General features: G+C 31.1%; 1 pseudogene; it reads left to right on the top strand.

Annotated features, from left to right (window-relative positions):
* The first annotated feature begins 1,269 nt into the window (after positions 1–1,269).
* Positions 1,270–1,495, top strand: LOC115962339 (annotated as a pseudogene).
* The last annotated feature ends 20,961 nt before the right edge of the window (positions 1,496–22,456 follow it).

Genomic DNA, 22,456 nt, shown 5'->3' with positions numbered 1-22,456 from the left:
GGAGAATTATCATCACATGCATGCTCATGATAGATAGCATATTATATATATATATATATATATATTGATATATTTATATTTATATATATAAAAGAAAGTGTTTGGGAGGCTACAAGATGTTTCTGGGACTTTTTTTAAAAAAAATTTAATTATTTATTTCTTTATTTTAAAAGGTTGAACACTCTTATTCTCATTCACCTCTTTCTTGGAACCATTCTCCGTTGACGTTAGCATCTGTGTTATGATTATCATAGTAAGGGTCATTGTGGTCAATCAGAAGGAGATTGGATAGTTCCTAAAGGTTGTCATGTGGCCATTGTTGTTTGTAAGCTTTTGGAGTATTTGGGCCTGTTTCACATAAAGTTTTCATATTGAGAGTTTTTGTCCTGCTGAGAGCTTTCTCACAACATGACGAGGAAGGGTCCATATGCAAATGGAGGGAGTCATATGGGTTATATATATAGATATATTTGATAAATCCCTTGTCCTTGTTTTTGTTTAATTTTAGTAGTTTAGGTTCTTCTTCTCCAAAGAGTCATTTTGGTCAGTTTAAAGGCATCAAAGTTCATAGCAAGAGCCCTCCAATTTGAAGATGATTTATTATCTTCATTCACAAAAGTTAGGAGGGGCATGAAGCAGTGAAGTTGTGTTTGCAATGTTATATGAGCGTGTGAGGTCAAGTTGTTAACTACTTAAAATCCTCTATCTTTTTCAGCAGAAACTAGGCAGATTTGATTGTTTTAGGTTGGCTGCTTGCATGAACCTAAAGTTAAAGCCAAGTTGCAAGGTTGGAAATGAAAACAAAAATTCTATCTCAAGCTGCAGCCTACAATGCTAGACAAAGTGCAACTTTCATTTTGTATTGGGATATATCACACCACTCTTGGCTTACTCCTGTGTAAGATGGGTGTAATATATCTTTTGCAATGTCAAATACCTTCTCAAGAAAGTGGGTATCCATGTACCTACAATAATGGCTTCTTTTATAAGGCAGGAGAAATTTCATCATATCATCCTCCTGTAAGCTTTACTAATTAAAATTCAATTCTCTTCACGGCCAGCCATTCAGAGATACAACTAATAAAGCTACAAGAAGTTACAGTTCCTACTTCCAAAGAAAGCCTTCGTTGTTGATGTGAAAAGTACCCGGTTGGTTGAAGAGTGGAACAGAAACAAAAGAATATAAGTCAGTAGTACCACATCTTATAAAAGAGAGGGGAGGAAAGCAAAGCTTGAAGATAAAAGACGAAGGCAGAGACGATGCAAAGCGTACCTTTCTCGGCCTTTTGGAGAAGATCAAGTGTAGTATCTGTTCTTATTAGGTTAATATCTGATATGTGGGTCATTGGCCAAGCGCTGCACTATAGCTCGGGCCTGGCGCACCCCACAAATTCTAGTTCAAAATATTACAAAATTTGGTTGTCCTGCCGACCTGTTTGGATAATATTCGTGTGGGTTCTTGTTTTACAAGAGAAATAATATGTTCATAATATTTTTATTACAAATTCATAGTAAATTCTAAGTGGTAAGTTGTTATTATTGGAACAAAAAAATAATAATTTTATAACAAATTCAAAACAAATTCTAAGTGGCAAGTTGTTATTATTAAAGCAAAAAAGTAATATTAATGTTAAATTCAAATTTAAACCAATAACAACTAACTACCTATGATTTTTTGAGAAAATGTTGTAGACGTAACACCTCTCTTTACTTAATGGTTTCTAGTTTCCTACCAAAGGAGATATTATTCCACTAACTATTTGGGAACTATGGGGTTAATGTACATTTCTTTTTTTGATTTAGTTATTTCTATAATTATAAGTGTACATATTTATTCATTTAATAAACCTTGTTGAACTAAGTAGTCAAAGAATTGAAAAAGTTTTGTTTTTGTTTTTATCTGTTGAATCAGAGATTTTTATTGTTGAACAATTGGATTGGTTTGGTTTTTTTTGAGCTGATTGAGAGTTCGATCGGTCTGATCTAATTTGTAAAACCATGGTATAAATATGCATAATACTACTAGAAGATGTACATCTGAAATGCAGTGGCACTCATTTGAGTTCAAAGGGGCAAACATCAAAAGATAATATTGAAAATAGTAACTTCAAGAGCTTAATCCAAGTGCATTAAGTTTAAACAAGTAATTGATTAATTTATTTTTAAACTTGTAATTTGATCACTCAAAATAAATCAATGTAAAAGTGTTAAAAAGTATAGCAATACATCTTGAAAGTTCTATAATGCCTCACTATCTTGATTGCTTTTAGAAAATTATGTTGGATTTAAACTCTCTTTGAATTCTTTCTCTATTATTCTAATTATTTAAAGTCGAGTTTATGGCCAAAAAAAAAAAAAATGCCCAAAATTTTGAAACTTTGACAGAGTCAAGAGATTGAGGGGGAAAAGATTAGCAGAGGGATTGAGACGTTGTGGATTATTTTTGTGTGTTGTTTTGAATAAATTTAAAATATGTGACCCACTACTTTGAGTTAAAGTGTAGTGAGAAATATGCATTTTATATAAACTTTGAAATGTTGTGATATGGAAAAATTGAATTTTAATTATTGTAAAAACCACACGCGTCCTAAGTCAAATTTTAAGTTCTCTTATTTATCTATATCTATTCTATTATTTAAGGGGCTTCTCCTATTTGGAATCCTCATTTTTTTTTTGTTCAAAAATGTCCCTACATCCATATGTTTAAGTATAGACAAAACTAAAGGACAATCCGGTAAAAATACAACTTCAACTCCCACTAAAACATTGCCTAAAAAATAAGACTACTCTTCTATAGATTTTCAAATTTCTTTATCCACTTAGAAATTAAATTCTTAAAATAAAAATTATATACATAAAATAAAAACGTAGATTTTTTTTTTTTTTTTTTTTGCTACAAAATAGGACCACTTGAAAAAAAAAAAAAAAAAAAAAAAAAAAAAAACCTTCATCGCATGCACGAAGCTCGTGTGATGGGGCTAGTTACTATTTAAAGGAATTCCCCTGTTTGGGATCTTCATTTTTTTTTTTTTTCAATAATACTCCTAGACTCCTATGTTTTAGCAGAGATAAAACTAAAAGACAATGAGAAAAAAAATACAATTTTAACTCTCACTAAAACATTGCCTACAAAATAGAGTCACTTTCCTAAAGATTTTCAAATTTCTTTATTCATGTATAAATTAGATTCTCAAACAAAATATATATATATATATATAAAGCAACAGTTTTTTTTTTTTTTTTTTTTTGGCTACAAAATAGGACCACTAAGCCCAATGTTTTTTTTTTTTTTTTTCATTCTCTTTTTTACCCCTTTATCAAGACTTAAACATTTTTATTTTTATTTTTGGGTTTCCTTTCTTCTAAATTCCAATCTCATGTTTTTTTTTTTTTTTTTCTCAAAGCTTTTATTCTTTATTTTGAATTAAAAAAAAAAAAAAAACACTCCTACTAAAACTTCTCATCCATATCTATAAATTTGGGAATATGCTTATTTTTTATGAATGGCAAACCAATTGCAAAAATAAAACAAAAATAAAAACATAAATACAGTAAATATTTAAACTAAAAGACAATTTGATAAAAATACAACTCCAACTCCTAAACAACCCCAATAGAGAATAACTTCCAGCTTACTGTTTATCAAAAAAAAAATGCTACAATTGCTTGCTCATATTAAAACACGGTAACTTACTTTTTTTTTTTTTTTTTCCCTTTAAATCTCTTTTACAAGATAGAGACCTACTTAAAATTTTTTTTCTCAACTTCTTAAGAAAAAAAAAATTAACGTTAAACTTTTTTTTTTTTTTTTTTCTAGAATCAAAAACCACGTTAACTTAGATTTTAAGAATGACTTAGAGTTTAAAAAAAAAATAAAAAGCCCTTATCCTTATCCCATCATCCCATGTATTTTTTTATTTTATTTTTAATGAGATTATCCCATATAGGTAAAAGAAGATCCAGTTATTCACCTATCTTTTTCATTTATCTAAGCAAAGACAAAATTGGATGCCAGTAAAATACATGCCTACAAAATTGGACTACTCTCTTACTAACCCACCCATATATTCAACACAATCTAGTTATATATCAAAAGCCAAGCCACCATTTACTACTATAAAAGATAAAATTCTTTGGTAATTTGAACACACTCAAGACAGAAAAGAAGAGAAGCTTTAAAAGTTGCAGCACAACCCGGCTTGAAAAGCTCCTCTCTTGCCATCTATTTTGTTAACAAATTTTTTTTTTTTAATTTTTTTGAGAACAACAAAAATTTTAAATTATGTATATATTTTCAATGGCCCTTTCATATAATTCATCAACTTTTTGAGCATCTAAAGCATATTTTATTTTTTCTAACCATTCATTTTAACTAATCTTGCAAATCTTTCATTACCATCAGTTTTGGTTGTTAGGATTGTTAACATTGAGGAATCGAGTTTGTACATTGATTTGATTACTCCCTTTATCTAACTGAAATTAAATGAGAAGTGTATGTTTTTCAATGTCCAACTTATATTCTTATGTCTTTCAATTCTCTTTAAATTTAGGTATCTTTTTACCATTAATATTTATTTATTTATTTTTTTGAGATGAAAGATACATACCATCAATAGTTTTGAAAGTTAAGGTTTATGTGGTGCCTTATTAAAAAAAAAGGCTCATTGCACGTGCAAAGCACGTGTGATAAGGCTACTTATGTTATACTTATCTCTCTCTCTCTCTCTCTCTCTCTCTCTGAGAATTGGATTCCACGACATGAATTGAGAAAAAGTGAGTTACAATCTAAGATATGTTGTCAATACTATACTCAATACTCCATTATTTTACAATGTCTTATTAGGTGTTTATTTTATTTTATTTTATTTTTCTAAGTTGGTCACAAGACGAGAGTGAATTACCGTTCTTTTTTTTTTTTTTCTAGAAAATAAGTCATTTTCTAAAAAAATATTTCTATAAAACTATCTAATTTTCCTATGTTTGGTAGCAACCTTAGATGAGTTAAAAAAAAATTTTCTTAACTTCCCTTATTTAGCGTACTATGAGATAAAATTGTTTTCCAAAAGTTTTAGTGGAAAACAATCTTTAAAAATAAGCCATACTTTTTATGTTGATCAAAAATATTTTTCTTTTGACTCATTTTTTCTGATACTACCATATACTTAAAAACATGAAAACTATCTTTATACAAGGTTTTCTATTGAAAAAAAAAAAAAAAAAAAAAAAAAAAAAACTGTGTATGTATATTGAGATACTATACCTAGGGGCGGAGCTAGGGGGGTTGAGGGCCCAAGGCCCCCCCCCCCCCCCCCTAAAAAAAAAACCTTTAGTTATTATACCTAATACTTATTAAATACTTTTGGCTACTTTTTGTTTTTGGGTTTATTAAATGTCACTCTGTTTCTTTGGTCATGAAATAGAGCACAGGTTCTAAACGAACGATTAAGGAACCTTAAGTCCTCCACTAGCATGCTTTGTACTGAATATTTTAGTTTGTCTCTACCATATTATAATTTGAACTTTTTATGGGTTCACATTGACCAAAATAATAGAAATTCACATATATTACACTCAATATTTATCTAACAACTAATATTTTCATTCATAACTTGAGTTTTGGCTCTAAAAAAAAAATTAATAATAGATCATTCATGTGAAAAATATCTCAATAGATAAATATTATAAATAAGCATTTTTTTTTGTAGATTTTTTTTTTGGGTATAATTACATTAAATATCACTTAGTATTTAAATGAATAGTTTTTAATTTTTCAAATTGGTCTCAAATATTATATATTCACATAATGTGTGTAAGTGACTGTATCATATATAAAATCCCCCCCCCCCTCCCCTCAACTCAAATCTTAGCTTCGCCACTGACTATACCTCCTCCTAAGATAGGAGGGTATCATTACACTTATGACTTATCTTTAGAGGCAAATTAGTCTAAAGTATCCGACAAGGCTAACTAATCTACATTTTATCCTATTTTATGGGAGTTTTTGGTGAGGTCAGAGGGGCAATTGGCCCCCTCACTCCCCCTTGGCTTGACCTCTGTCTAATGGAACTGTTAGTTGGTCTTAATTACCAATAAATTACTATTTTCTTAAAAAAATATAAAGAATAATAATAGAGGGGAAGAAAATAAATATTAGGCAAAGAACAAAGTTTGGAAACATGTTTGCACCAATGAATTAAATTTTCTTCTTGATCCTTCATGTTTGAAAATTTTTCAAAAAATCAAAGATTAATAATTATATCATTAATCAAATATTTAAATTTAAGTTTTTGTAATCTAAAATTATACATAAAAAATAAGTTTATAGATTGAATGGTAAATTACATCCGATTGCAATTCATTTTAATTTTTTTAGTGAGAGTTGTAGCATTAGGCTACAACTTGTTCTTAGGCAAATTCTCTCTCTCTCTCTCTCTCTCTCTCTCTCTCTCTCTCTCTCTCTCTCTCTCAATAATCTAATGCAAGACTACAACTAGGGGTCCTATCTATTCCTACATATCTTATTAGTTGTGATAGTATTACTATTTACCAGGCAAGCATCTTTATACGAATTGCGAAAAGTAAAAAAGAGAAAAGAAAAAAGAAAATAAAAGAAAGAAAGAGACGCCAACTGCATTGGTAATTTGGTATGCTTCTCAGTTTTCAATGACATTGGCATCTTCCTTCAATGCTATGGTGTGAGGTGTGACAATGTCTCTACTCTGGAAATTGCCTGATCAAATCCAGTCTTTCACACTCGCACTAAGCGTACTAAAGTTGATTATCATTTTATTCGCGAGCTTGACCTTTAAATTCAGCTCACAAATATTTTTACAAAACCTATCATCCCCTCGAATTTTGGAGCTTCAATCCAAACTCATGGGGCTGCTCCCTATTACTTTGTAAGAGAGAAGGGTGGTGGCGTTAATAGTGGAGAACAAGATTCAACCAAGCCAAAAGCATTGTCTGCAACAAGTTATTTAAGCTCAAGAGTGAAAGAACCTGTTGCTAAATGACACACCGTTTTGGAAATGATTTTCTCAATTGAATGTCGTTTTTATGTTGAGGCAATAATGATTGTGTCGTCCACAACTTGCTATGTATTGGTTTAATTTTCCTTATAAAATAACCCAAGTTTAAGATAGAAAAAATAAATAAATAAAATCAAATACCATGATTAGTAAAGTATAAATTAGAACACAAAAGTGAGACATAAGATTTGTATTTCTTAGGGACATGGCAATCTAAGATTCAGCACTAGAGATTACATTTTCTCCCTCTCCCTCTATTCCTAATCTACCCAAAACCTTGCCATCCAAATGCCTTAACTGCTTTCATCACAACAACGGCATGACTACCACCATCCACAACTCCAACCACCATATAGGCAACCCAAAAAATAAAATAAAAAACACTGAAGCAAGAGCAAAAACAATGAAAGGAAAGGCAAAAGAAAGGGAAAAAGACAAAATCAGAGAGCCAAAGGGTAAGATCCAAACCATTTTCCTATCTTTAAGTAATGTACCTTGAACACAAATGACACACTCCCAGGTACGAAGATAAGTACACTACACACAGGTGAGACCCAAAAACCAAAACCAGCATTAGCAAACCCATCTCAACGACCAAGTGAGGCCGTGGGCCGTGAGGGGGTCGAATGAACAAAATTATATTGGGAAAATAGAACAAAATAAATAAAGAGATTCTTAATTTGAATACAATCTCGGGTTGAGTCTAACCTGATCTGGTTCACTAAACCCATTAAAACAAGAGACAATGCCCTACTAAAATCCAGCAAGCTAATTTTAAATAGTCAATAATCATTTTCATTTGAACCCAATCTATATCCACTATTAAGTCCATTGTAGACCAAGTAATTGTTTCCCTCAAAAAAAAGAAAAAGTCCACTGTAAATACATGATTTTTTAGTGAAGTTTATGGTATACTTTTGTGTTAAAACATCTTTTTCTCCCTCTTGTGTGTATTTGTTTCTTAATTTTTTTTTTTAAAAAGTCCACTATAAAATAAAATCCCAAACATAACATATAGTTCATCATTTCCACACTTTCTAAAATTTCACTTGAATTTCACACGAAACGTAAATTACACATTGATCTCTCAATTAACATAATTTTCGCTTGGCCCCCATCCTAGGCACAAATTATACTTTGATCCTACATTTTGCATAATTTATAAGTTTGCTCCCATACTTTCGCATAATTACAATTGTAATCTCACAACAAAAAAAAACCCTCTAAGAGACACACTTTAAGGCGAGTTTGGTTCAGCTTTTTCAAACTATGTTTTTTGAAAAAGTGGTAATTTTCAAAAGTGTGGTATAAAGTTGAGCTTTTTGAAAAAGTAGAGCTTTCGGTAAAAGCTGTCAAAAATTGTTTTTTGAAAAAACTGTGTTTGGCTAGCACTTATAAAAACTATAGTTTGAGTTATAAATTACCAAAAAGTATACACACACACGGAGTATTAGTATTAATAAAAGGATTCTTTTTTCAAGTTTCATTATTTTGCGTAGTAAAATATTCTCATACAAATTATTAAATTCTAAAAAATAACCCTATTTTTTAGTTAAACAATTTTAAATTTAAAAACACAAACCGGTTAAAAGAGTAATTTACTTTTTTCTTTTCTTTTTAGTTCCTAAATTTTAGGCTTTCAAACTTTTATCAACTCAAATATCTTAAAAATTAGGACACTATTTTTATCTCACTTTTAAATATTATTTCACTAAACCCAGAATAAAAAATAAAAAATAGTTTCACTGCACGTGCAAAGCGTGTGTGATGAGTCTAGTATATCTATATCTATATTATATATAAGACGATTCTCCTCTTTCAACTGGACCTTTTTTGTGGTTAAAAAATACCCTCATTAATGAAGGGTGACTTCATTTAGAAATAGGGTCATAAATATTAAATAATAAATTTCATTTTGAATTCAAAAGGAGAACTCCTAAAATTTGGGATTTTTTTTTCTCTTCATGTACAAAAAAGAAATTACAGTTACTACTTATGTCTAAAGTTTATCTTTTTTAAATAAAAAAATTCTAAATTATAATAGATCCAAATTATTAACCTTTACCTCAAAAAAATATAAAAGTCTCTGAGCACGCATGTTTGGAGACTAGTTATATACAAGAGGATTCCTTTCTTTCAACTGGACTTTTATGTGGTTCAAAAATACCCTCACTAAGGAAGGGAAACTTCATTTAGAAATAGAGTCATAAATGTTAAATAACAAATTTTATTTTGAATTAAAAAAAAACCTCCTAAAATTTAGGATTTTTTTTCCCTTCACTTTCAAAAAAGAAATTACAATTACTATTTATCTCTAAGTTTATCCTTGCTATTTGTTTGAAAAATAAAAATATATATTTCTAAATTATAATATATGCAAATTATTAACCTTTACTAAAAAATATAAGAGCCTCTAAGCACGCGCTCATATATATCATTTTTTGTTCAGATTGCCTTAATAATAATAATAATAATAATTATTATTATTATTATTATTGACTTCTCAATAGTAAATGACTCCTTTAATTTTTGTTAAAATGGAATACACTATCATTATCTTAAAACTTAATAATTTTAGTTGTATAAATCCTTTTTTTTTTTTGGGAGAAAAAGATGTACAAATCCTTGCAATAAGTTTTTGTTGAGACTTATATTTTTCTTTTTGTAATTATTATACTCATTAATTATTAATAGTAATGACTATTTTCAAATTATTTTTTCTCTTAATATATAAATTGATAGGCCAAGAATGTAGTGACTCCTTGTGATGAATTAATCAATTAATTAGCCAAATTAATTAATTAATCTGATTAACATACAATACGCGTGGTAGTATAAACAAATCACTAACTAAACTAATATGCAACGGAAAATAAAGTTGACACGGTGATTTGTTTACAAATGGGGAAAACCTCCAAGGTAAACACCTCACTGGGTGATTTTAAGATCACCACTCCTAAGAATCCACTATTATCACAATAAGCGGTTACAAGTAAAGAAATCTCAGTACCTTATACCAATCTACAATTGAACTCTTACCCTAATACCCAATTGGACTTGTTCTGTAGTGACAATCTCTCATTTTCAATGCATGGCTCCCGGTACATGACTAACCAATCGATGCACGACTCTCAGTATGTGACTAACCACCAACTTGAGAAGAATGTTGGCTGTAAAGTTCTTCAGTTCATCAACATGATAAAGATCACGAAACTCCTTGGTTACAAAACCCTACAGAGTATAAACACAACAACTTCTTCAAAAGAAAGATGAACTAGGGCAAATTGTCTCCGGTCACAATATACTTGTGAAAAACCTTTGCGTCAAGTTACACTCACTTGCATCATCTGTGACGGCCCTTAAAATAATCTTTATATATGTTTAGGGTTGTGAGAAAAGAAAGCCTAAATAACTATACACGGATTTGTGTGAAATTAGATTTGAAAAACTGATTTTTGTAAATCTCTATAGATAGGTCATCTATTGAGCAACTATCGAGCATCGGGCTAAGTTTGCCTTTTAAACCTCGATAGATGCTATCTGTCGAACTTTAAAATGCAGCACTTCTTCACTTGATTCTTGGACAGGTTTGCATGGCTTTAACACTTGGACTTGAACTCTTGTTCCTTAAAGCATTAAACTCATCCTAGATCTACCCAATTACAAATAAAGTGTGTTTTGTTAAAAGATTAGCCAATTCTAGATTGACATATATTCCTAACACACACACACATACACAGATATATATATATATATATATAGCCAAAACTCAAAGAAAATCAAATTAGATTTTCAATTTTGTGCCACGTGTCCCATTTAATTTTTAATTTTGTGCTAATTAAATTATTGAGTGTAAAAATTGAAGAGTCTAAATTCAATTAGATTCTAAATTGAATTTCAATTGGAGTCCAATTTTCCACCATGTGTCCATTTTTTTTTTTTAATTTTTGTGGCAAGTGAATTATTGGGTGAAAAAACCGAAGAGTATAAATCTAATTAAATTTTAAATTATATATATAATGAGAAACCATTATATATTCTAGAAATGTATGATTTTTTTAAAAAAATGTAAGCTAATACTATGTATAATTTGAATCTCTTCTTAAAAAAAAGTATAATTGTGATTATTTTAAATTGTAATCGTGCATATGCACAAGGCTACACACTAGTCTATATATCTATATATATAAATTAATAGGTGAAGCTGAAAGAATTAGAGTTTTAATTTTGCGCCATATGTCTTAAATTATTTATTCTTAAAGAGTTTTGTTTCTTAATTTTAGAATCAAATGTGGGATCACATCATAAATATTCATCAAAATGAGTTATTAAGTACAAAAACCAAAGAGTCTATAATAAATGAACCGTAAAAAATAAAAAAGTGTTTCACAATAATTAAAAAAAATTGATAATTTACATTTTATACCTAATAATATCCTTATAAATTTTTTTAAAGAGTTAATAAAATATAAAAATGATTATCTGTAGTATTTAAATTATATATATTAGAGGTATCCACGGGTTGGTTTGGGTTGGGTTTGTGCCGTTGACCGCAAAAACCAACGGGTCAGGTTGGATCGGATTTGTTTGATCGATGGTTGGATCGGTTGAAGTCATCGAAGATGCAGCTAGAGGTTCTTTTCGGCGGCAATCTGTATTTTTCACCGGATCTTTGTTGAATTTGTGCAAAACTCACTAGATCTCAGCAAAAAAACACCAAATCGTCACCAGATTTGTCCAAAACTCACGAGATCTAAGCAAAAAAAAATCAAATTGTCGCTGGATTTGAGCAAAACCCATTGGAGTTTCACCCGATTTGAGCAAAACCCATTAGATTTTCAGCGGATCTAAACCATATTTGAGCAAAACCCACTAGATTGTAACTGGATCTAAGCGAAAACGACGAGATCTCGCCAAATCTAGTGGAGATTTCATGGATCTAGCTGAGATCTCGTGGGATCTAAAAAATCTCGCTAGAAAATGCTATGTATCTTGGTCGGTTCGGGTTTCTTCAGGTTTTGGGGAGAAGATTCGAGACCGAACTGGCCAAATCGGATTCTGGAGAAAAAGACCTGCCATCGACCGCTGGAGTAGTTGGGTCGGCCGGCGGTCGGCCCAAGTCCGGTCGGGTTTATCAGGTGGGTTGGGCCACCGATTGAGTTGAATACCCCTAATATATATAGAATTATATTATGCATCTTGTTGTATATCTTTAAATGTATCCATGCGTGTGCATGGGGTTACAAGCTAGTATATATTAATAGTCAAAACTGAGAGAAAATCCAATTATATTTCAAATTGGAATTCAATTAAAGTCTAATTTTGCGTCATATGTCTCATCTAGTCTAAGCTTTTAAATTTTTGTGGCAAGTGAGTTTATTTAGTATAAAAATTGGATTTCAATTAGTTTAATTTTTCGCCATATGTCCCATTTAATCTAAATTTTTAAAATTTTTGTGCCGAGTAAGTTAATTCAGTGTGAAAAATGAGGTATACAATATAAATAAACCTAAATAATATATATAGGTTGGGTTCAAGTTACACCTAGTTTAACTTTAAGTAATGTTAAACTACTCAATATTTTGTAATTAAATGCGAATCTTAACAAATCAACCTTTGGATTATATTATTTTCGTGCATTCTCCATGCTTGCAAAATTTTAAGATGATTAAATATTAATAGTCATGTCATCAATCAATTATTTAAATTCAAGTTTTTGTAGTTTAAAATAATGCATAAAAAATAAATTTATGGATTGAATAGTAAATAACAACTGATTAGCATGAATATCATAATATTGATATATATGTTAAAAACATATTGAACATGTAATCCATTGATAGAATTTTTAAAATATGAATTCAACAACAAGTTATTAGATGGTGTATATATATATATATATATATATATATGTATAACCAAAGCTTTGAGAAACTTTGATTAGAATCAAAATTACATTTTGCATTTGTTAGCTTTTCCTACAAATTAAATTGTTTAGATTTTTGTTGTTATTTTTTAAAAAAAACTAATGAGTATATATTTTTTATATTGTTTCAACTGATTAGCATGAATATCAGAATATTGGTATACATGTTTAAAATATATTGAACATGTAATCCATTGATAGAATTTTAAAATATGAATTCAACAACAAGTTATTGGATGGTGTGTGTGTATATATATATATATATATATATATATAAAACCAAAGCTTTGAGAAACTTTGATTAGAATCAAAATTATATTTTGCCTATGTTAGCTTTTCGTACAAATTAAATTGTTTAGATTTTTGTTCTTATTTTTTTTTTTTTGAACTAATGAGTATATATTTTTTATGCTGTTTCTGTTTAGATATTTCGTATATGAAGATTTTGAATGTAATAAACTATAATTGAGCTAAACAATTCCATGCATTTATTCCCATTCAATTTAGGAAATACTATTGAACCAATTTATTCTTTTATTTTTTGTTGTATTTAGTAGAATTTCATGAACAATGATAGTGAATTGATATAGTATATGTAGTGTCTAATAGTGATTTTCAAAATTATATAGATAACAACAGTATAATAAGAAATTTGGCGTAACCAATATCATTAAAATTATAAGGAAAAATCATTTTAGTACCTCCAAATTTCCTGGCCGAACTATTGTTCTATATATTTAATAACCCAAATTAACATCAATAATATGACTACAATTTGTCATTCATGTGCATAAGCACTGGTTATATACTAGTGAAAGTTATGAACACAACAGTTTCACAAAAATCACAATAGAGAGTGACAAGTTGTTTTTGATATATATGTGACAAATTGTTAAGGGTAATGCTACAGTCACAAACTATTTTATAACATTCTTACAAATTATTAATATAGCTAACTTCTTATTGATTTTCACCGACCCACCTTCAATATCACCTTTTCAATTACTTTATTTTGATAGCCATGACTTAAGGGATATCTTGCTTGTTTAACACGCAAAACAAGGCGGTCAAAACAGGGTATCAACGTATGAATTAAGGATTACCTTGTCGCCATATTTATTCATGTTGTGTGCTGAGGGATTCACTGCATTGCTGGACCAAGCAGAATCAGAAGGAAGGATCAAAGGAGTATCCATTTGTAGAGGGGCACCTAAAGTCACTAATCTCATGTTTGTAGATGATTCCTTGTTTTTTTGCTAGGCAACTCAGGCTGAGTGTGAGACTATAGCACAAATCCTCCAAACTTATGAAAGAGCTTCAGGGCAAAGTATAAATTTAGAAAAGTCTTTAGCTTACTTTAGTAGCAATACTTCAGATAGCCAAAAACAACTGATTTTGGGGATTTTGGGAGTTAGGGAGGTGAATAGAATTGAAAATTATCTTGGCTTACCAGCCTTGGTAAGGTGGGCCAAGTATCACACATTTTCTTATTTGAAGGACAGAATATGGAAGAAGCTTCAAGGGTGGAAGGGCTTGGTTTTGTCAAAAGCTAGTAAAGAAATTCTAATCAAGGCTGTGGCACAATCCATACCCACATATACGATGAGTGTGTTTCAACTCCCATTGAAATTATGTGATGAACTGGATGCTTTGTGTGCAAAGTATTGGTGGGGTCAGGTGGGGTGTGAACGAAAGATTCATTGGCAGAGTTGGAATAAACTGACAGCTTCAAAGAAGGAGGGAGGAATGGGCTTTTGAGATCTAAGAGCTTTTAACCTTGCCATGTTAGCTAAGCAGGAATGGAGACTGATTCAATGTAATGATTCTTTGCTTTATCAATACTTCAAAGCAAGGTATTTTCCCCGGTCTTCTTTCCTTGAAGCTAAAGTTTCGCCAAACTGCTCATATGTTTGGAGAAGTTTGATGGTTGCACAACCCATACTATTATTTGGACATTGTTGGTGGGTAGGAAATGGCCTTTCAATTAATGTTCTCAAAGATAGGTGGATTCCTACGTATCCATCTAATGGCATATTACATCCGGTTCATGAAGACATGGAGGGTATGAGGGTGGCTGATTTGATTAATCCAGATTTGCATATTTGGAGGAATGAAGAAATCATGGCTAAGTTTCACAGGGAGGAGGCAGAAGCTATTTGTCAAATTCCACTGAGCTGTAGAAACGTTAATGATACTATCATTTGGCTGCACAATTCTAAGGGAGAGTTCAGTGTTAAATCCACATATCATGTGGCTAGGAATCTGGGGGATTGGACAGGAACTTCAGGAGGCTGTGCTGAATGGAAGGTATGGGCTGCGATTTGGAAACTAAAACTTCCAAAAAAAATTAAAATCTTCGGATGGCAGGCTTGTAATGAAATATTACCGACAACTGGGAATTTATTCAGGAGGAAAGTTGTTCAGGAAAATAAATGCCATTTATATACAAGGGAGGCGGAAACAACAGTCCATGCCTTATGGGACTGTGTAGCGGTCCAGGATATTTGGTATGGCAGCATCCAAAAGTTGCAAAAGACCAGACACGGGCAGCAAGACATGAAGCAACTGATGGTGGATTTATTGGAGCGATTAATGTCGGATGAGATGGACTTGTTCTGGGCACAGACATGGTTTATCTAGAATCAAAGGAATTGTGTAGTTCATGGAGGTAGAATGAAGGATCCGAGTAGCCTGAACAAAAGAGCTGAGGAGTATGTTGCTGAAGTTATACAGGTCTGAAATAATCTCTCTATTCTGACTCAGCAGCAACAGAGTGAAGACGTTTGGCAACGTCCCTCACATTCGGAGCACAAACTGAACTTTGATGCAGCGATCTTTTCAGGCTTGGACAGATCAGGTTTTGGTGCTATAATTAGGAACGACAAGGGTGAAGTGATGGCTGCTATGTCTGTGAGTGGTACAAGGGTAAGTACAAGTGATGAGGCTGAATTACTTGCTTGTCGATGAGCTATTGAGTTTGCTATGGATGCTGGGTTCTCTAGGTTGATTATTGGGGGAGATAATAGTAATGTGATCCAATCTATCTCTTCTTCTTCAGAAAACTTTTCACTGCTTGGGAATGTTGTTAGTGATATCAGACACTTGTTGAGGGGACTACAGTGGGCTAGAGTTTGTTATATTAGGAGAGGAGCAAATAAGGTAGCTTATGCATTAGCTCAATATGCTAGAAATTCTTTAGATGCGGATTTGTATTGGATGGAGGATTCTCCCCCACCAGCCTTAGAAGCTTTGTATCATGACTCTTTATCATTATAATTGAATGAACACTTCCCCTTCAAAAAAAAAAAAAAAAGTGGAAATAGGTAAAAAGCAAAGCGACAAACAGAGCGGAAAAATAGAAAAATCTTGGAAGTGTCAAACACGAAAATTTATCATGCTCCAAAAAAAGTTCATCCAAAGTGGAAAACTGGGCAGGAAAATTTTAATATCAAGTCTAGTGTCAAACACGGTGGTAAAAATTATCTAGTCCAAACATCCATTGTGGAAGTGGAAGTACCATCAATCACAGTCCAAGCATCCAAGTTGGAATGTGAAATTATTAATATCATTAACTAAGAGCCCACTCATTTTCTTCTAATTGATAATCATAAATTGAGTAGTTAATAGACTACTATATTAAAACATATATCTTTTTTTCTTTTTCTTTTTTGGCATTTATTTTTTAAACACTAGAGGCATGTTATTGTGATGATAGCTTGTAATCACCTCACCTGTATCAAATATGGTATAAATGGCCTTAAAACAAAGCTGTGCTGTTAGTTTCAGTTAGATTAATTGGTAGTCTTTTGTCAATCAAATAATGAATGATAAAAAAGTAATCAGCATATAGTAGATTGTAAGGACACGATTCGTGGCGGACCGTAACAGTGTTGGGTTCGCACATAAAAATGCCCAAACAACATCATTTGTAGAGCGTGGGTTTGAAAGGTTAGGCCTTAGTCGCCAAACGGTGGGTTTTACGTGATATGCATACATGGTTAGGTCGTCTTCGCCTTAGGAGTCTTTCTCCTGGAGGCGGGCTGGGAGGCTCTGGTTTTTGGCCATTTTTCCCAGCCAGCCTTCTAGATTACTCACCTTTCCTTTTATACTAGCCTGCGTTCACTGTCCTTCGTCCACGGCTCTGTCAGGTGCAGAGTATTGAATGGCAGTAAGGGCAACTTTCCCTGGATATTTTAGATTTTCTTTCAAATTTAGTCCTATACCGTTTTTGCCCCTCTTTCTGGTGGGACTTTGGGTCTGCCGAGGACTGAACTGTTCTCGGCTGTATCCCAAGGCTATCTTGTGCTTTATATTGTTGAGCTTGGGCCATAGCCCTCCTCGGCTTGGGCTTTTAGACTCCCCATGAGTAAATGGGCCTGGCCCGTTAACTATTGGGCCCCACATAGATAATATAGGTTTTTAATCCTATTATATTTATCCAAATTTAAAATAATAAAAAAAAAAAAAGACCCGTGGTATAATTTTGTATTTTTTATGTGTCTGATACTAAATAAGTTACAGTACATAATACTTATAAAACCCTCCAAATCTAGTAGTATTTATGTACTCAAGCTCTCCAAATTTCTGCTTGCAACCGACCTTGCTAGTTCTTTCTCTAATCTAACGTCCAGATCTGCAATTGTGCTCTAATCGCAACTTCAAGCCACTATGGACTGTTGTTTGAAGGGAATTTAATGACTCATAAATTAATCTTGATTTTATCCCTATTGGACGATTTGATTTCAATTTATTTTGAACCAAGTCTGGGTTGACCAGAGTAAACTTTGGTTAAATTTAAGAAAATAAACTTTCCAAATTATGGATATTGATGGAAAATAATAAGATTTGATGAAAATTCTAACTTTACTTGACTTCAAGTCAACTCAGACTAATTTTGTCTCAAAATGGTATTTTTTTTTTGGTCATTTCACATCGAGATTGCGAAATTGGGTATATGGTCATCCAATTGAAATAAAATAAATGAGATCCCTTTCATCATTCTCATAGTCTTTTGGTGAAAAATGTGGATTTTAATATTTAGAGATAAAATTGATATTTTGCACATAAAACGAGGGTCAACAAAATATGGTATCAACAAATAAGATATCTTTGTTGCATATGGTCGTTGTTGGAGTCTAAAGACTCTAAACAACATTTTTTAGATATAGTAAAAGGGGAAAATGGGCAAATGCCCTTTTCACGCAAATTATGTAGCATTTTTCCCTCTTTCCCAAACTAATTAGGGAAATGCCTCTCTTTTGAAACTCGATTTGAGATAAATTGAGTTAGACCCTATAGTAGCGTTTTCAAAGAGTCTATAGTGACGTTTTAAGGACCTATAGTGGAGTTTTGTAACTCGACCTCCATGAACTCGAGTTATAGGTAAAAAAAAATTAAAAAAATTGTTTATAACTCGAGTTCATGGAGGTCGAGTTACAAAACGCCACTATAGGCTCCATAAAACGCCACTATAGGGCTCCAGAAATTTTTTTTTTTTTTTAAATTCGATTTATCTCAAATCAAGTTACAAAAGAGAGATATTTTCCTAATTAGTTTGGGAAATGGGGCAAAACACTACAATTTTTTCCTATAATAAAAGGATTAAACCTATTGCACACAAAGCGTTTTACACTGTTTTACACAACCCCAATAAACAACTCAAATCATGATTTCAAGTCATGATTTTTGAATGGAAATCATGATTTCAATTGCTTTTGAAGGTGTGTAAAATAGTTTGCATGCAATAAAAACTACTCATAATAGAATATATTGATAGTGACTTAGTGACATGGTGCAACAGGATATATTGTATAGATGTTCTTTTCCGGAAATAAATCAATCTGTTGTTTGTGAGTGAACAACATCTTAATGAAAAAATAGTTTCAGTGTAGACATGAATTAAGGATATGGCTCATACATTCAATGTGGATATAGGCGGAAAAAATTCGCCTTTGCCTTTTAAAAAAAAACAATCCAGCATTTTGCCCCATTTCCCAAACTAATTAGGGAAATGCCCTCTTTTAAAACTTGATTTTCTCAAAATCGAGTTAAGCTCTATAGTGGCGTTTTTAAGGAGCCTATAGTGACGTTTAAAGGACATATAGTGGCGTTTTGAAACTCGAGCTCCTTGAACTCGAGTTATAGGTAAAAAAAAGAAAAAAATTTGCATGTAACTCGACTTCATGGAGATCAAGTTACAAAACGCCACTATAGGTCCTTAAAACGTCACTATAGGCTCCTTAAAATGCCACTATAGAACTCCAGAATTTTTTTTTTTTATAACTCAAGTTCAAGGAGCTCGAGTTTTAAGGAATATATTAATAGTCATAACTGAGAGAAAATCCAATTAGATTTCAAATTGGAATTCAATTATAGTCTAATTTTGCATCATATGTCTCATCTAACTTAAGCTTTTAAATTTTTGTGCCAAGTAAGTTTATTTAGTATAAAAATTGAATTTCAATTAGAGTTTAATTTTATGCCATGTGTCCCATCTAATCTAAATTTTTTAAATTTTTATGCCAAGTGAGTTAATTCAGTGTAAAAAACGAGGTATATAATATAAATAAACCTAAATAATATATACAGGTTGGGTTCAAGTTACACTTGATGTAACTTTAAGCAACATTACACTACTCAATATTTTGTAATTAAATGCGAATTTTAACAAATCAACCATTGGATTATATTACTTTCATGCATTCTCCATGCTTGCAAAATTTTAAGATAATTAAATATTAATAGTCATATCATCAATCAATTATTTAAATTCAAGTTTTGTAATTTAAAATAATGCATAAAAAATAAATTTATGGATTGAATAGTAAATAACAACTGATATGCATGAATATCATAATATTGATATATATGTTAAAAATATATTGAACATGTAATCCATTGGTAGAATTTTTAAAATATGAATTCAACAACAAGTTATTGGATGGTGTATATATATATATATATATATATATAAATAAGCAAAGTTTTGAGAAACTTTGATTAGAATCAAAATTATATTTTGCCTTTGTTAGCTTTTCATACAAATTAAATTGTTTAGATTTTTGTTGTTATTATTATTTTTTTTTTAACTAATAAGTATATATTTTTTATATTGTTTCTATTTAGATATTTTGTATATGAAGATCTTGAACATAATAAACTATAATTGAGCTAAACAATTCCATGCATTTATTCATTTAATTTAGGAAATACTATTGAACCAATTTATTCTTTTATTTTGTGTTGTATTTAGTAGAATTTCATGAACAATGATAGTGAATTGATATAGTATATGTAGTGTCTAATAATGATTTTCAAAATTATATAGATAACAACAGTATAATGAGAAATTTGGCGTAACCAATATTATTAAAATTACAAGGAAAAATCATTTTAGTACCTCCAAATTTCCTAATCGAACTAATGTTCTATATATTTAATAACCCAAATTAACATCAATAGTATGACTACAATTTATCATTCCTGTGCATAAGCACTAGTTACATAGTAGTGAAAGTTATGAACACAACAGTTTCACAAAAATCACATTAGAGTCTATGTGACAAGTTGTTAAGAGTAATGCTACAGTCACAAATTATTTTATAATATTCTTACAAATTATTAATATAACTAACTTTTTATTGGTTTTCACCGACCTACCTTTAATATTACTTTTTCATTTCCGCAATTCTGACAGCCATGACTTAAAGGGATATCTTGCTTGTTTAGCACGTAAAACAAGGCGATCAAAACAGGGTATCAACGTATGAATTAAGGATATGACCCGTACATTCAATGTGGAAATAGGTAAAAAGCATAGTGACAAACAGAGCGGAAAAATAGAAAAATCTTTGAGTGTCAAACACGATGGAAATTTATCATGCTCCAAAAAAGGTTCATCCAAAGTGGAAAACCAGGAAAGTGGAAAACTGGGCAGGAAAATTTTGATATCAAGTGAAGTGTCAAACACGGTGGAAAAAATTATCTGGTCCAAACATCCAATGTGGAAGTGGAAGTACCATCAATCACAGTCCAAGCATCCAAGTTGGAATGTGAAATTATTAATATCATTAACTAATGTGGAAGTGGAATTATTAGTATCATTTACTGTAAGAGCCCTCCCGTGAAAGAGTGATACACAGACACCCATTTTCTATTAATTGACTAATTCAAAGCAAACTGAACCATTTAACACGATTGAAGCCCAAACTAATCATAAATTGAGTAGTTGATAGACTAATATATTGAAACACTATATCTTTTTCTTTTCTTTTTTTTTGGCATTTATTTTCTAAATACTGGAGCCTGGAGGCATGTTTGTGATGATATCTTGTAATCACTTGTATCAAATATGGTAAAGGTGGCCTTAAAACAAAGTTGTGTTGTAGGTTTTAGTTAGATTAATTGCTAAAGTATTTTGTCTATCAAATAATGAATGATAATAAATAATCATTGTAGTAGATAACATAGGTTTAAAATCCTATTATATTTATCCAAATTTAAAAGAAGAAAAACACCAGTGGTTTAATTTTGTATTTCTTATGTGTGTAAACACAAGTTACATTTTAGTGAAAGTTATGAACACAATAGTTTCACAAAAATCACAATAAAGTCTATGTGAAAAGTTGTTAAGAGTAATGCTACAGTTACAAACTATTTTATAACATTTTTATAAATTGTTGATATAACTAACTTTTTATTGATTTTCATCGGTTTACCTTTAATATCACTTTTCCATTTACCCTATTTGACAGCCATGACTTAAGGGATATCTTGCTTGCTTGTTTTAACACGTATAACAAGACGGTCAGAAAATAGGGTATCAACGTATGAATTAAGGATATGACCCGTACATTCAATGTGGAAATAGGTAAAAAGCAAAGTGACAAACAGAGCGGAAAAATAGAAAAATCTTGCAGTGTCAAACACGATGGAAATTTATCATGCTCCAAAAAAAGTTCATCCAATGTGGAAAACCAGGAAAGTGGAAAACTGGATATGACCCGTACATTCAATGTGGAAATAGGTAAAAAGCAAAGTGACAAACAGAGCGCAAAAATAGAAAAATCTTGCAGTGTCAAACACGATGGAAATTTATCATGCTCCAAAAAAAGTTCAACCAATGTGGAAAACCAGGAAAGTGGAAAACTGGGTAGGAAAATTTTAATATGAAGTGAAGTGTCAAACACGGTGGAAAAAATTATCTGGTCCAAACATCCAATGTGGAAGTGGAAGTACCATCAATCACAGTCCAAGCATCCAAGTTGGAATGTGAAATTACTAATATCATTAACTAAGAGCCCACTCATTTTCTTCTAATTGATAATCATAAATTGAGTAGTTGATAGACTACTATATTAAAACACTATATCTTTTTCTTTTTTCTTTTTGGCATTTATTTTTTAAACACTAGAGGCATGTTATTGTGATGATAGCTTGTAATCACCTCCCATGCATCAAATATGATATAAATGGCCTTAAAACAAAGCTGTGCTTTAAGTTT

The sequence above is a fragment of the Quercus lobata genome, chromosome 9 (genome assembly GCF_001633185.2).
Source record: "Quercus lobata isolate SW786 chromosome 9, ValleyOak3.0 Primary Assembly, whole genome shotgun sequence".
NCBI lineage: Eukaryota > Viridiplantae > Streptophyta > Magnoliopsida > Fagales > Fagaceae > Quercus > Quercus lobata.
Note: the sequence above shows the minus strand (reverse complement) of the source record. Positions and strands in the feature narration are given on the sequence as shown.